Raw genomic sequence first — 16,474 nt, forward strand, 5'->3', positions numbered from 1 at the left:
TCACTTTCCATTTAAAAGACAAAGATGTCAATGAGACATGAGCTTGACTTGGGTATCCTAATATTACATATTTCATGCTACAATAAAAAGGCACTACAAAACCTTTGAAGTGATTCATTAAAATACTGATCTATCCCTCTTATCAGTATGTTCATAGCATATTTTTTTTTTAACTCAGCTAACGAGCTTAAACCACACTACAACATGAACCTGTGGGACAAGGATTCAATTTCCTTCCTTTAAACTCATCTGCAGGTGAGCAGGATTCAGACAAACGAGGAAAAGCTGGACTTCTTGCTCCTGGAGCTCTCCTAACATCCATGGAGCTGCTGTCATTGGCTTAAAGTCAAGCTTGGCAGTAAATGACAGGCTGAGAGCTTATAACATTGGGTGTATAAATCCACACTGCCTAGAGTTGGGAAAAAGGTCTGTCTTTTCAGATAGTGATCAGCCAGATTTGCAGTTGACATGGAATTCCTACTGGATTTTTTAGATGCCACTTAATTTTGGTATCCTGTTTAAAGGATGACAGCTGATTCAGGAACAAATTACTTCCATGCTCTTGGTGTGAGCCCAAAGTAAATCTTCTCAGTACAGTATTTAATTATACAAGATTTCCCACCCTCCAATTCCCTTTTTAACTCCTGTTAGGTAGGTACGCATGTAATCAATTTTACATCTTTGTAGCTGTAGCTGTCCACTAAAAGATGGAACAAAGAAATAAGCCCATGGTGAAATAGCAGGGTGGGAAAAACTTGGAGATCATTTTTTGTTACAGTGTTTGTTTTGTGCTTGAAAGGACTGCGATAAGAAACTCATTGCATTAAGAAAAAATGAAGACATTACTGCCCTGTCCAGCTCTGAAGCATGTTGAAGCAGTTTGCCTATTGAATTTGATACAATGATGTATAGATGAATAAAGTTATCTCTAGTGTTGAATGGGACGGTGTCAGTGGGAGGGTAAAAAGGGAGGAACTTGGAATCTGAAAAGAATACTTTTCCCCCCCTCTTTTTAAGAACTTGAAGGTCAGGGTCCAGCTGCCGTAAAAGGCTAGAGGACAAACAAAATGCTGCACAGGCCCAAATAAAGACAACTATAGACACATAGAGGTTTCCTGCTTCAAGTAGCTATTATATTAACCTACACTTTAGGCAAAGAGCATTTTAGGTTTCACACTGATGAAAACATAGGATGAGCAGAAGCATCAATAAAAGTTGCACCTTTAATGAAACAGATGAAACAGGCCAGCAAAGGTAGGAAACAATTTTTTAAAAGAGGAAATTACATTGATTCTAGTTTTCTTGAAACTAATTATTTTGATTGAGATAAGGTAGTAGACTTGCTTTTTTCTTCTTTACATCCAGCCAGAACAATTCTAACAGATCTGTTGCCTGGCTCCTTGCAAGGCCTATATCATAAACAGCAAGGAATACAGAGTCTTGAAATCTGAGGTAGTATATGAAAAATATATACGTGAACTCATTGTTCATTCATCCGTGCTTATAAACTGTAAATGTTCTGATAAGATGGCTTTCACATTATGCTCTGGGAAATAAGGGTAAGAATCTTCAGTGAAGCAGTCAGAAGGGTTAATATCCCTGATGAGAGGGGAAAACTGCATTAAAACATCAAGTTGAGCTGCATTTTGTCATTCATGCTCACTGCTGCTTTTGTTGTCTTGTAATTACTCTAAATTTAAATGTCTACTCATAAGATGAAAGAATGGCTAGTATTTTTTTTTTAAGAATAAAAACTACTAGCCTGTGCTGTTCAGCAGGGGGGAGGAGGGGGCTGGATAGCTTTGACTGAGTTTGCTTGGCTTTTTTAAAAACAAAAAAGAAACAGTGGAGGTAGAATTGCCTCATGATATTTTTAATGTACATAGGAATAAATTTAATAGCTTCAGATGACCATTATAAAAACCAACCCAATTCACTGAATTAGTGTTTTTCCAACATTGGTTGGCTTTAATTGTTTGGGGTTTTTTGCTGCCTGTATTTTATCTCAGTGACATAAAATTCTTAAAAAAAAAAAGGTTCAAATTAATTTAACTGATTGATTTAGCATATATATTTTTCAATAAAAAGATGTACTGATGCCACATAATCAAATAAGCTCTTTCCAAGTTAACTTCTAGACCAGATATTTAATCATGTAAGTTGGCAGAAAGGCAAAGGCAGAAACTAAAAAAATAAATCTTCCATTAAAAAATATATTTTCACCTTCTGACAAAAAAATATTTTAAGAAATAAAAGCTGGAAATGAAGGTTGAAGTATAACATGAAAAGAAAAAAAGATGCAACAGTTAAGCCTTAAAACCACTGTTTCCAGGCTAATGTGTGTTGTAGATCATTAGCCGAATGCATTGTCTAATGGGCATAAATGAGAGCCTTCGTTTTGAAGTTCCTCTTTCATCTGCAGTCAGACTTTGAGTTTGATCCAATCTATAAAGATAAATCTAGGGATTAATCTGGAGGTTTAAATGGTTTAGCCAAAGGTTGGTCCAGCTTTATAATAATGACAGCTGATTTGTGTTACTTTCCACTGAGATTTCTTTTTTTTTGGATGACCCCCCTACATATTGCATCTTGCAATTAGGCTGTTGACAACTCTATTATGCTGACAGCAGAGGTAGAGCTACGTGGGGAATTCTGCAGCATGTTGTGCTGTAAATGTTACTCACAGATGTCTTAAGAGACCGCAGCTTGTCCCATGTGTTCCTATCTCTGCTGCAGCACATCTCGAGTTGCAGTTGTTCCACTCAGAATTGGTGGCATGCTGAGCCTAATGCAACTCTTACCAACAACTTTCTGAGATTAGGAGCCTGTCAGGATGATGTCAATGGAGGTTTAAGAAGTGCTTTCTGAAGTTGTTCTGAGTTAATAATTAATGGGTTGATTATTTTACTCCCTTTGATAGTTCTTTTATATTTGGATGCAGCTGGCTGGAAATAACCACAAAGGAAAACTGATTTTATTTGCCATTAATTTTGACTTTACTTAGCAAATTATCCCGTGTCCCAGCATCACATCTTTGCTAATCTGGCTGTGCTGTAGTGTGAAGATGAAATCTTTGATTAACAAAACAGATTAATCAGTTTCTAGAGTGTTTTGGGGTAAGATGCACGCACATACATCTCCTCCCAAGTAGTTTTCCAGTACATGCTTAGAGATGTGTTAAGTGCTGAAAGCTGTCAAGCAATCAGAATGTTTTTGATGTAGGCTGCATCTTCCCCTTGTAGAAATAAGTGTTTTGCCAACTAAAGCAGAAGCGTTTTGTGTGCACAAGGTGAAGATTTGGCAGTGCATACTGGAAAATACAAGTTTAGGGCTCAAACCTTGTATTTTGCACTCAAAAAAATCAGCTTTACAAGTGAAATTAGTCCAAGCTAATTTCCAATATTACTTTCTTGCTATGATAATGCCCACAGACACTAAATGCTTCCCAGATATATGTCAAGACTATGCCCTACCTTAAATAATTGCTATTTTACATTGATTTATTTTCCAGTACTTGAAATATGTGCATATGTATCCTACCTACGCATTCCAACTCTGGCACAAGAGCAAATTCACACATATATGACCTTACTTTCCTTACAAGGAAAAATGCTGGAAGATTCAGCCCTTTATGAGATCTCTGTGCTGACACAAAAATATAGTTAATTTACTTCACAAAATACTTTTTTCAGACTGACCTAGTCTATTAAAATTACTCCATAAAAGAAATTAGGGAAACTGAACCAGAAGGAGAAAAAAAATGCCTCATTCTGGCTAGTCAGAGATTTTGTCACTGTTTGAATAATTCCATCTACAAATTATAAGTAATAGATTAAACTTATATCCTTAAATTAAAAACATCATCTTTACAATTTAGGTGAGAAAAAATACATGCAAGAGATGAATTCAAATGCATTTGTGCTATTTTCAGATGAGAAAACTAATAGGTAAGCATATTTTGTAATTACTCACGAATTAAGAATCACAGCAAAATGTAGTAGTTAACTAAGAGGTCTGTTTCTCTCCTGGGTGACCTACCCAGTGTAAATGAAATCCTATTGAGTCAGAACACTTTACTAGCCAGACAATGAACAAGCAAGTTTATTGTATTGATTTTTAGAGAACACACATCTCTAAGTGGCATCACTAGACCATACTAACAATTTTCTAGCTGTTAGATATTTGCCATTCTGTGAAATAAGCTTGGAGTTCGTAACAAGCACATACTACAAACTTCTGCAGTAAGATCAAGAAATAAAAATATAAACTGCTGCTATCTATGAGGACACTGCAGCAGGATCCTGTAGATGCAATAAATCTACATCTTGGTCCCCAGTTTGTAATGCAGTGTGTGGATTCAGCTGTAGAAATGAATATCACCTGTTAGCAACTCTAAAAAAGTTCAATACCAGCAGAGATGTGACTCCCCCCTACCACCAGTGCACATCTCAAACACATTTGAGTGTTTGAACATATTTGTGAACTATGAAGGACACCCTTAAGAGTTAAGAGAAGCTTGACCATCATGTCACAGTTTTCAGTGATCATCTTTAAATGAAAAGAGCTTTTACTCTGTCCCTGCCTTCCCAACCCCAGCTTAAAAATTGTTTTTAAAAGTTGACAGGCATCAGCAGGGAAGGTGAAGGGACAGCGAGGGTTTCAGATTTTTATTTTTTAATACATCCATAGCTGTTTAGACAGATTAAGTCAGGAAAAGATGCTGTTTCAGTCACCCTGAGAATTTGATTATTATTTGAGCTGGATCTGATATTTATCAGCAATGTGCAAGTAGGACAAACTTGCTAAATCTTGGTGAGGGAACACGAAGAGATTTTTTTAACTTCATAACAAATAAACACATACCTCTGCCTGGTTTTATATATATAGATGTGTATTTTTATCAATAAAACACAAATACATTGAACTGCATTCAAGCATAAGTCATTATCCTTTGCATTCTCTCTCCCATTTAAAAAAGGACAAAGATAACAGGGAATTGTAAGGATTTTTGTTAACGTGCACTCTATAAAACTATCTGATTGAAACAGTATATTCTCCTGAGAAACTTTAAATCTGGTGTTCTGGAAAGCACTCAAATTTTAAGATAACTATAGATAACTGATTTTGAAAGGCAGCATTATGAGAGCAGAGCTTATAATATTTCAGTGCCCGCCGCTGGACCTCACAGCAGCAATTACTCCATGACTCGTTACCACTTTAAAATTAAAGTTTGATATTAAGGGAACACTTTAGTGTTTCATTTACCAGAATGTTACATTCTAGCTCAGTGTTGTGTTTTTAAATGCAGAGAAAAATGACTGAAGAAATATTTCTGAACAAATAATTCCATCAGTTCCAAATGCCTGCAGAAAAAACACACATTGAGGGCGTCCATACCTGCACTTCAGACTTCTCCTAGCTAAATAACAAATATTTTGTGCAAATTTTAAGATAATCTATTTTTAAACTGCAAATAAACATTTCAGCTCACAAAGCATATAACTAATTATAGGACTTTTCTGGTGGTTTTTCTAGGAACATATAATATCCCCAACAGCAAAATATTTTAAAATATTTAAATAAGTTAACAGCTAAAAACAAATAGTCATGTCCTAGGTACAAAATTCTGATCCTCAGTTCCCCATAGAAAATATTTGGTTTCTAATATGAGCAAATATCTTTTCAAGTGATTTTATATTAAAAAAAAAGACAAAGTAATATTTCCTGCTGTGTTAGCTCTGTTTCAGTGATGTGGCTAAATAGATTTTTAGCATTCACCACTTCTTAAAGGTACATATAACCAGGGTGATGACAAGATATCTGTGTCACGGCAAATTGGGAAATAATTATTCTGTTCTTTGATTTATTACATCAGTTGTAAAGTATCTAACTCGAACTGGGCACTGCAACCTATGCACATGTGAATTCCTCTCCTGATGTTATTTGTCTCAGTCTATTAATTTTGAGTTTAATTACTCACGGGCGTAAAGATGAACAAAATTTGGACCCCAACTCACCACTTTACCCCTAAATCTTTATTAGCCTCAGTCTAAAAGGCTTTACCTGTGTAGTAAAGAAAGGAGCAAATTACACAGTTGCTCCAGTGTAATTGTTTTAGATGTTTGGAGCTTGAAATAAAAGCTGTGTTAATAAGTGCACAGCTGAAAGCTTCGCTCTGTATAGCGCCCAGACGCTTGTTTGCATTTGATGAAAATTATTAATACTAACACCAAAATGGTTTGGAAACCATTTATATGGAATACATACCTACTTCTTTGCTTAAAATCAGTGATCCATTAAGGCTTTTCTTGCTTTTTTCCAAGCTGTGAGCATACTGCGTATTTAAGTGTGTGTAAGAGGGAAGGTGGGGGGTAGGTTTAGCTGAATAAAAGATTGCTTGATATCCTGAAGTCCTTTGAAGAGTTTTATAGGCTTATAAAGCCCAGTGTGAATGAATGACATTTTTTCCCCCTTTACTTTTTACATATGGAAGTTTGTTAACCTGCATTTCAATTAGGGAATAATTATTAATTATACTAATTACAGGTTTAAGGAAAACCACATACTTTGCAAAAAAAAAAAAAAAAAAGTTAAGCTTAGGGCTGAAATTGTAGCTGCAGACAGTGATGCTCCAATAAAGGCTGAAGCAACACTTTCATGTGGTGGGTTTTACATAAATGTATACATTTCTTTAACAAAACAATAAAGCACTAATGCAACCTCTTATAAGAAAAATGCACTAGGAATATATATCCAATCAATTTTTTCAGACAACCCTGGGCTTTTTTCACCAAGAGTAATAGCCATTTACTTTGTTTTAAAACTAAAACTCCACTGAATTCATTACAATCCGTATACAAAAAAAAAAAAAAAATGAAGCTGTCTTATTTGCTCATTTAACTATCTGCACCAAAAAAAAAGTACAAACTGCAAGTCACCAAGTACTAGAAATTATAATAATTTGTTCTGACAAAAGAAAGCACTGCCTACATTATTTAAGCTCACAATCATACAGTTATCCTGAAAAGTCAGAAAACTTAGATCTAATGCTGAAATTTTGTCCTGAGCAACCCCCTTAATTATATTTCTCCCAACAATCTTTAAATTCCAAGCAGAGGAATCTGTAAAATGAATTCTTTCTATTTTTGAATGTCTATTTTTTTTTTTAATATGCTCTGTCAGTTATACTTCCAAATATTCTTTTCAGAATCTTCTTACCCTGGATATCACTTCTCCCTGGGAAAAGACACCCTCGATGTTTTAAGAAAGGCATGTGAATTAGAAGCTGGTTATTTCCATTTTCTGCAAATGTACAAAGTAACAAAACCTGTCACTTACTAGAAATCGGTTAGGTTTTAATCGAGTGTCATTTTTAACTAAGGCTAGAAAGTAGCATGACTAAAGATCATTCTTTTAAAAGCTTAAATTGCCATTACTGCTCATTCACGTTTACATAGTTTACTGAATTTTCAGGTGATTTCAAAATATAAAATATTAAAGGTATAAAAACACTGTTGCTATTAAAAAAAAAAATCTCTGCCCAATTTTTTCTGGTTTTCACACTAGTTTTCCGTTGTCTCCTGCATTTAGTTAAGCAAGTGTTTTAAAGCACTGAAAACTGTTTCCACCACATTATTACACAGCAATTGAGACAAATTTGCATAATGAAAAATAATTAGGTAGATAATATCAATAAGTATGATTAAAATCATCTATTTGGGGGGGGCTTACTGAGAAGATATAACGAATATTTATAAATTACCATTGTAAAATTAATAATGTTAAACATTTTTTTAAATGGCATGCAAAGCAGACAGCAATTGTTTTATTTTAAACCTCTTTTTATAATGTTGTTGCATTTTCCACAATTAGCTGGAAACTTAATCCATCAAAAGTACATACAATTAAATCAACTATACAGAGATGAAATTACTTTTCATATTTCTCTTCCCATGCAGAGACAGAATTCCAAAATTAAAGTAAATTAACTAGATTATTGAAATCCACTTGCAATCCTGATTTTAGACTTAAATAATATTTTAGCAAATACTTAGACAATTACTGTTTATATGGGAAACAGAAAACTGCCTGCAGTTTTAGATGAACCCAATTCCAGTAAATATCTGGAGCTGGAATCATACTTAATTACTGTAGTCAACAACATTCATTATTGAAGGCAGCATACAGCTTATATTAAAGTATACCATTATATATTTACATATTTGTAATTTGCCCATTTTTCCTAATAAGATAAATTAGAAAAGATGAAAAATGTATAGGATGCTTAATATGCTGGTACTAGAAAATGCAAGTATTAATCTATTTGGCAAACTAAGATGCAAAAATCCTTTCCAACAAAACAAAAATATTCATTGGGTCCCTGTCCTGCAATCTGACCAAAATCTTTCCAACAGTGCCCCTGAATTCAGCAGGGCTCAGACCAGAATCCTCACAGGCTCACAGAATTTCTTTCCTTTGATTTGAGCTACTCTCAAACTGAAGAACTGCAGCAGCTTGACTTTCTGCCACAATTACTTTAATTTCCAGGCAGCAGCTTCATGTTTTTTTGTCTTATAATCTATTTTAGGATTAATAACAATAATTGCTATCACTGCCTGAGCATCAGTGACATTAAACAGCATGAGAAGATGTGCCTGCTCCCAGGGTTAGAGTCCTACTTTTCATTGTACATTAAGGCTCTGTAGGGAGCAATCTCTAGGAGGTTGCCCTTACAGAAACACCCTTTTGAGCAGTTTTGGGCACATTGTGACTTCTTTCCTCCTTGTCCCTCTGCAGAAATATTGGTGCCCAGGGAGCTTTCCCCAAATACACAACATCAACCTGCACAGAGAGTTCTCTGCTGGCTTCAGCCCAGGGTGCAACTCCCTCCTACTCAACAGCAGTACAGAAATAGCTGCAGCCCCCCCCCCCCCCCCCCAAAAAAAAAAATAAAACCACAAAATGTGACAGGTCTGGACAAGCAGCTGGTGCCACATCACACCAGGGCTGTGACATGCAGTAGCTCTCAAGGCAGCAAGGCAGACTACAATAAAAGCAGACAGCTGAAAAACAGCCAGCAGCAACTTTGGGCATGGACCTGTCAAAGATTCACTCACTGAGGCTCCTTGGTGAGTCCCAGAAATGTTGTGGCTTCTATGTTGGGGGTGTCTGCAAAACCTCCTGGGGGCATCAGGAAGTGCAGAGGACCCACAAGGTGTCCAATGGCACAAAGCAGTCATGTTTTCCAGAGGAAAGAAAAAAAAATGGCCCAAGACTCCAGAAAACACTTCACACCTCTAATTTCCACTTCAGACCCTTTAGCAACTTTCAAACCCTTTTTGCATTAAGCCTGTTTTGTAGCAATTCCCAGAAAATTCAGGCTTTACTTCTAACATAAAAAACACTTCTACATCCTCTAGCTATAAAATTTCCCACATCCAGTAGATCACGCAGCCCTAGGCAAAAAGCTTGAATAGCCCTAAATTCTACCTGCCTAAGCAAGGATCTGCTTCCCACCTTTGCAAAGAGCACAGAAAAGGGAAACAACAATACAGAGACACTGCTCAGAGCACACCCAAAGCAAAGCAACTGTGTCCCCACAAGCTGCTCTCAGGTTTGGGAGATAGATTTTCCTTTCCAGCTGCCTCATATGAATAATGTAGATTTTACCACACAAGGGGAACTGACAGTGATCAATATATCCAAATTATTGTATTAATAACACAACAATTCACAACCACTGTGGACTGGAGGAGAAACACAACAGAAGCAGGTCACACCAAGGCTTACTCAAGCCCTGCACTTCTCTGTGTTCAGGCATAACTCCTCTGAAATCAATGGGAATTTACTTGAGTAAGGATGATAACCCTGGAGTTAAAATATCCATTGCTTCACTACAGACCATTTCAAGGACTAGGTCTGATTATTCTTCCATAGCAATGGGGAAAGCTATGCTCTCACATTTCAAAATCAGGGGTGGGCTGAGAGGGCTGCCAAGTCTCCTCCAGCATCATGGCACCTCATTGTTAATAGTCTTCAGAAGCCCCTTATTTCCATTTACATGAGTTCATTAGGATTACACAGGTGACTGATGTTCTATGCTAAGTGTCTCCATGATTGCACAAAGTGCCATATTAACAAAAATCAAAATAAAAATGGTTTGTCAAACACCACACAAAATGCTGCCGAGTGCTTCACAGGCAACTGTTTTAGCCTCCATATGCCTGCACACTATGAGTCAATCTTTAATTACATGATCATATAGAAAACTCCAGCCTCAATAGCAGGGGCTCTGCAACATTACAAGCAACAAAACCCAAGGGAAGGAGCACACAGGGCTGCTGCTTCCCACTGCTTCCACACCGATAACACAGCACCAGCACCTCCCTGATCCCAATTCTTGTTATTCTCAAGTTTCCACTAGAAGAGAGGGCTTGTTTCACGACTTCAGAATGCAAAAGCAGCTAAAAATTTAACTTTACATCAACAAAGCCCAGCTACCTTTGAATTTTGAGTCAGGCCCATCCTGAATGTTTTCTAGCTGGATTACTGCTGTCCTCCTTTCCCCTTTTCTCCCAGCCACGTGAGGAACATAAAATCTGCCTCCATAAACAGTGTCCACTTGCAGTTTGTCTTACAAACCCCCCAATTTTCTAAAATCCAGAGGCAAAATACTCAAGGAAAATAGTAATGGCAGTAGAAACCAGAAATACAAAGAGTAGATGAAAACCATGGGGTTGGGTACATGTCAAGGACACCTTTCTCCTGCATTTCACAGCTCTGACAAGCAGCATGCGCCAAGACAGTCTCCAGGCTGGAGCTGGGACCCCCATTCCTGGGAACAAAGCAGCCCCAGGGGGACCAAGAGGGTCCCAGCAGGCAGAGGAATCTCATCCCACCAGCAGCCTGTGACTACAACTCCCCAGAAAATTTAATGTCAGGGCTACAGGTCCTTTCCCTTCCCTCCTGTGACTCTTCAGGCCTGAAGCCTGCTGCCCGTTTCCTAAGGCAATGACCAAAGCATCCCAGGTAACCACTTTTACCAGGAAAACAGAGCAGAGAAGTTAAAGCAGTCTATACATTGCATTCCATAGACTTTATTTGGTATTGGTACACACAGAGCCAGGCAAAACACCAATTCAACAGATTTATCCCTGATCCTAACACATAATCCTAAATGCATCTTTAATCCTAGAAACAGTCCTACCTACTTCAAAAAATTACAAAAATCAGACAAATTAGATCATATTAAGCTTTAAACTTCACCTTTTTTTTCCCTTCACTTAATTTGCTGATTGATTCCCGAGTTGGGGTCTTTGAGAATTTTGCACACTAGGCACTTGTGTGGCAGGCAGAGTGTCAGTGAGCCTCAGGTGGATTTCTGGACAAGGGAATAATATAATATGCTGGAGTCTGCTCGGTGCCCTCTCCATGCACAATAGCCCTGAGTGGCAGCGCGTGGTAAGCGGATGAAGCAGGAAGACGTGCATGATCTGATGAGCTTGGCTAAGCTGGGGGAGTCTCCTCTACTCTGCTAAATTAAAAACCTCCCTGCAATTTCAGTCCTAATCACCCCCTCTGATGCTGTAATTGATGATGGTCAGTTAACTCCTTCACTCCCGAGGCCATTTATCAGAACCCAGAGAACCGTGAATCAGCCAGCGCTTCGTGACTTAAATCAGTTCCGTTTAATGGGGGTTTCTGGAAATGCTAGGGATTTCTAAGTGATATGAAGAATATGGGAAGTTGCAGCATAAATATTTCGTGGCAGGCCTTTGGATACTTCAGATCCATAATGCCCCACTCCCAAGTGGTACAAGCTGTCTTTAAGCCTGGTTTGTGGCACTGAGACATACATTGGCTTCTCTGCCACTCTCCTCCCTGTGGCTGGCACAGGCAAGGAGCCAGCAGCATTATTACACCCTTGCACCTCCCAGCTGGCAAAATGGCCCTTTGCAGCCTTTACCAGTTGGTGCAAGCTGCTCTAACTTGTGTTGAGAAACCAAACCAGAAAAGAAAGTCCTATTTGCATTTTCAGCCTGATTCCAGACACAGCCCCTGTATGCTCCACACACAGGCTTACTGTTGGCTCCTACACAACGTGCTCCAAACTTAATAACAAAGGTGTGACTGGAGCTGTTAAAATCATCCTGGAGATAAATTATATCTTTCCATTCCACCTCCTATTTATGAAAGTTTTTAGGGAATTGTCTGTACAGTGCATTGTTCTCTTGCATAATTCTTTTACGTCTGTTTCATGCCAAGAAGGGGGAAAAAATCTATAAGATGTGATATATGTTTATACGCTGCTGAATAAGAGGCTTTGCAGCATTGGGAAATCTATAGCATGAATTATTCTAACTGATTTATAATAGACAGTGATGCCTTAAGGACTCTATTCTGACTATTGTGCTTTCATGACAGGGTTGATGTACTACCTGCACCTTGTTCTGTAACTAGAGCATCCAAAGCAGATACCCATATACCTGCTTTAGAATTACTGCCTATTACGGCACTTTAGAAAAGGGCAAGAAGCTTGCCCTTGTTACATTTTTAAGGTTATAATTTTTAAGGTTGTGTCTTAAAAGACTCAGATCTCAATACAACTGATATTTAATATAGTTCCAGGATCAACAACCAGTCATCGACCCTAGATTTTCAAACCTCTCCTTCCATATTAAAAAGGCAGCAACTGCTGGAGTCTGTTCTTTTATTTCTGTTGTGTTGCTTTGCTTTCTTTTATGCGTGGGGAATAGGCTACAGAGTCTGGATAGTGTGAACCTACCTAGTTTGCAAACCCCAGCACTGCAATTCTGTGATTAGGAAACCGACTGGCTCAGGAGACACCTGGGTATCAAGAGCTGAGCCAGTCCAAGGAGGCCAAGGCAGAAACCCCTCTTTGTGGCCCAAGCAGCAGCAGTTCAAAGCTGCCCTCAGAAGACTTCAAGACTACCCAGTGATTAACACCTGACAGGTGGTTGATGGGAAGAAAATGGGATGAACTGATAGGCCTTTCCACCCAAGGCATTCCTTGTTACCTGCCTGCAGAGGAGGACTTATTTTCTAGATACTTTGACAGATCAAAGCATTGATTCTAGACAGCCATTTCTACTCATATCACTGATCCATCTTGTGAAGAGTGCAATATTCTCATAAAACTTCATCAGTGACCAACATTAAAAAGAAAAAAATACAACTTCTCACTTTTCTGGATGCATAAAGACAGAGTCCTGGCTGGTTTCCAGCAGCCTCTGGTCAGGCCCAACACTAACATAGCAAGAGGCAAGAAAATAGTTTTATTAGAGTCCATTTTGAAGAAATAAGTTGTCAAGCCCCCAAAGTAACCATATCATCCCTCTTCCAATACTGCCTGCACTGTTTGACTAATGCAGCACAATACCAAAGTTCATATTAAATGAGGACACGACAAATCAGTCTCTAACACACAACAAAACAACTGGCCCTGAAGTTCTTCCAGCAACCAGGATCCACATGGCACTGAAAGGTGGAGTGTCTGCCAGCCAGTAAATGAATTTAATTAGGTACTGGAGTGCTGGTCTCACATGGCTGGAACTGTTGAGTGTAGGTGTGTGTGCACGTGCACTCTTGACATATTAGCAGAACTCAGCCCAGCTGCAAGAGAATCCATCGATTTCTCCTGCAGCAATTAAGCCAAACAGACCACCCTGACTGTGCCAATAGAACATCCACTGGACTGGACATGTGGGGAAACTAGTGTAAGGTTGAATGGAACACACAGAAAGACACACCTGCAGGAAAACACTGAGTTCTAATTTCTATATGACCTGGATACATGAGTATACAACTCCTGTACGACTTAAATGTTTTCTTCACTTGGAGGCCATTACAGACAGGAGAGAATTTAGCCTGGTAATGAAAAAAAATAAATGAAAGAGCATCTAAAACATCTGATGATTAGGCTGTCCCTTTCACAGGGCACATTTGATAGCTTTACTCAGAGAAAAAGCATGAAAGGAAACACACCAAAGACATTTAGGAAACTATTCCATTTACTGGGTCAGATACCTATGTGCAGCTGTGCTTCCATATCCAAATGACATGGAAACTACTACATCTCCATGCAGTGTGAAAGGTAATTTAGTCACTTCTTTTAATATGTGCTTTTACATATATATATTACTGACAAGCTCTCTGCATCTATTCAGGCACTAATACCAATACAGCTAGCAGCAGAAATGTTTCCTTCTGCAGCTTGGGGCAAGGGAGGCAGGGGCCACAAACCAAATTAATTGGCCAGTGGGGATTTCCCTTAGAGGAGCAAGCAGTCTTAGGGAACACAGGGCTGACACCTTCCTCCATTCCCCCTTTTCAGCTTGTGACAGGAACAAGTCTTTAGGTGACAGGCAGGACACAGAGGCCATATGGATAAAAAACCCTGTGTTACAGCTTCCAAGGGCCAGCACACATCCTAAAAGGACAACTGGAAGCCACCATAATCTGGTGCAGCCCATCATCACACACCTGAGGTTTTCCCCCAAGAGTTTTACAAGATGGAGAGACGGCCCCATGTTATCTTTGACCTCATTCACAGGCAGGACTTGGGGAGAACACCAAATGATGGACTCCATCTATTCCGCTGGCCTTTGCTGGCCTTCTAGTCCCACTTACTTATTTTTAACAGTCTCTTTGTAAATGAGTAAAGCATTAGAACATTAGCTTATATTGTACTGCAAAGCCTATTCCAGTAAACCTGTCAAAATTGGCATCATTAATAATAATACTTAGCACTTACATACTGCTTTACATTTTCAGAGCGCTGTAGACATTAACTTAATTAACAAGTGACAGTTTCACAAGTAGAAGCTCTCGTTGCAGCAGCAGCCTGTGTGCCTGAATTTCTCACAAAATCTCAAACTCTGCATTAATCCACTTGTCTTTCATCCTTCTGAAAAGATTATCTTCCTTTTTATTCGCCTACTTTGGATATATACACACATGCTTTTAAAAACCAAGCTATTAAAAATATTCAGGTGGAAGAACACTGACTTAACACAAGCTAATTAGAAAATCCACATTACCCTACTTTTCAGCCCAAATTACTCAAAAATCAGAGCTCTGTAAAGCACATGTCTGAACAGAATAAGGCTCTAAATTGGTGTAAAGTGTACTTAATATTGATTGCTTTGCAATTTCCAAAACTGCTCAGAAATAGAGAGACATCATTAGGTTTTATTTGAATTTTTCCTTCAGGTTTAAAAAGAAAGATAGCAAAAAAATCAATACAGCTACAGAAGTAAAGTAAGTGAAACCCCGTCTCTAGCAATTTGCAGGGCAAATTCACTGGGGAGATCAGCGTTCACTTCTTAGGACCACATTTCAGAGGTCTGCAGAGCCATTACTGATTTCCAAAGCTGAAGTTTAGGCATGATTGTGTCACATTTGCCTTGTTTTCTATTTGTAGCCCACCAAGGAAACCCAGCACCCAAAGGACACCATTTTACCAGACAGAAATCCCTGCCTGGCCCACTAACGAGTGGAGGTCCTTACTCACTCTGCCCTTCATCACAGAGCTTCAGTTTACAAAGGCAAAGGGAGAACTTGATCATCTTCCCCAAAAAAACCTTTTCCTGAGGCCCTTATGAACACGATGGCCACAAGCTGTGTGGGTGGCAGATGCCTGCCCTGGCAGGGTGAGCCACACAACTCAGAGTCACAGGGCCACCACAGACACCACCATGTCCACAACATCAGGCCAAACAGGAAACACAACCCGAAGACTTGTCTAAGAAGACAAATAAATGTTCAGCTTGAAAACACAAAGGTTGTCGTCTCTGCCCCACCAGGGCCACCAACAACCCTGTCTCCAACAACTGGGTGCCAGCTTTAAGCCCCCAGCACTGCTCACTAAAGCACTTTGCACAACCAAAAATGAATACCTCAAGGGTAGGAGCACCCAGAGCTGCTGCTGGCTTTGGGAAAGCATTCAGCACCTCCAGCCTGCCCTGCCCAGAGCCCCCAGCCCAGCAACAACCCCGGCACATTCAGCCCCTCACACAACCAAGAGGTTCAAAAAGTCTTTGTAGACTCTGGGTTACTCACACGATTGGTGCATCTCTCCATGGCGGGAACCAGGCCTTGCAGGAAGGTCTGCTCTATCTGTTCATAGTTCCTCCTTTTGGAGACTTCTGGGAGAAGTGAGCAGCCCAGCCCCAAAAGGATCCTGCTGCAACCCCACAGATGTCCACACTCAGAGGGAGCACCATAACCCTCACCTCCAGCAGCCAAACCCTCCTGGAACTCATTTCACCTCCTTTATGGTAGGCCAGGGTGGGGTCTCAGCTAAAACCCTGCACCTCCCACCCACATTGCAGCTGTGGGAGCAGGAAGGGGCTGTTCCCAATTGGTGTTGGCCCCACAGAGGGGAGATGTCCACCACACTGCATCATCTTTCTGTGGATGCTCCCATCTCCTGGAGTCAAAAGGTCTATGTGTT

The 16,474-nt window shown here is 39.3% G+C and overlaps 1 long non-coding RNA gene across 1 annotated transcript in view; it reads right to left on the minus strand.

Moving 5' to 3' along the window:
- LOC137481759 (uncharacterized) overlaps positions 1-16,176 on the minus strand; it is a 39,936-nt gene extending 23,760 nt beyond the window's left edge. The window contains exon 1 of the long non-coding RNA XR_011003654.1: positions 16,081-16,176. This is a non-coding gene — a long non-coding RNA (uncharacterized lncRNA). The remainder of the gene's footprint in view (positions 1-16,080) is intronic.
- Positions 16,177-16,474: the final 298 nt, after the last annotated feature.

Source organism: Anomalospiza imberbis, chromosome 13 (assembly GCF_031753505.1).
Source record: "Anomalospiza imberbis isolate Cuckoo-Finch-1a 21T00152 chromosome 13, ASM3175350v1, whole genome shotgun sequence".
NCBI classification, from domain to species: domain Eukaryota; kingdom Metazoa; phylum Chordata; class Aves; order Passeriformes; family Viduidae; genus Anomalospiza; species Anomalospiza imberbis.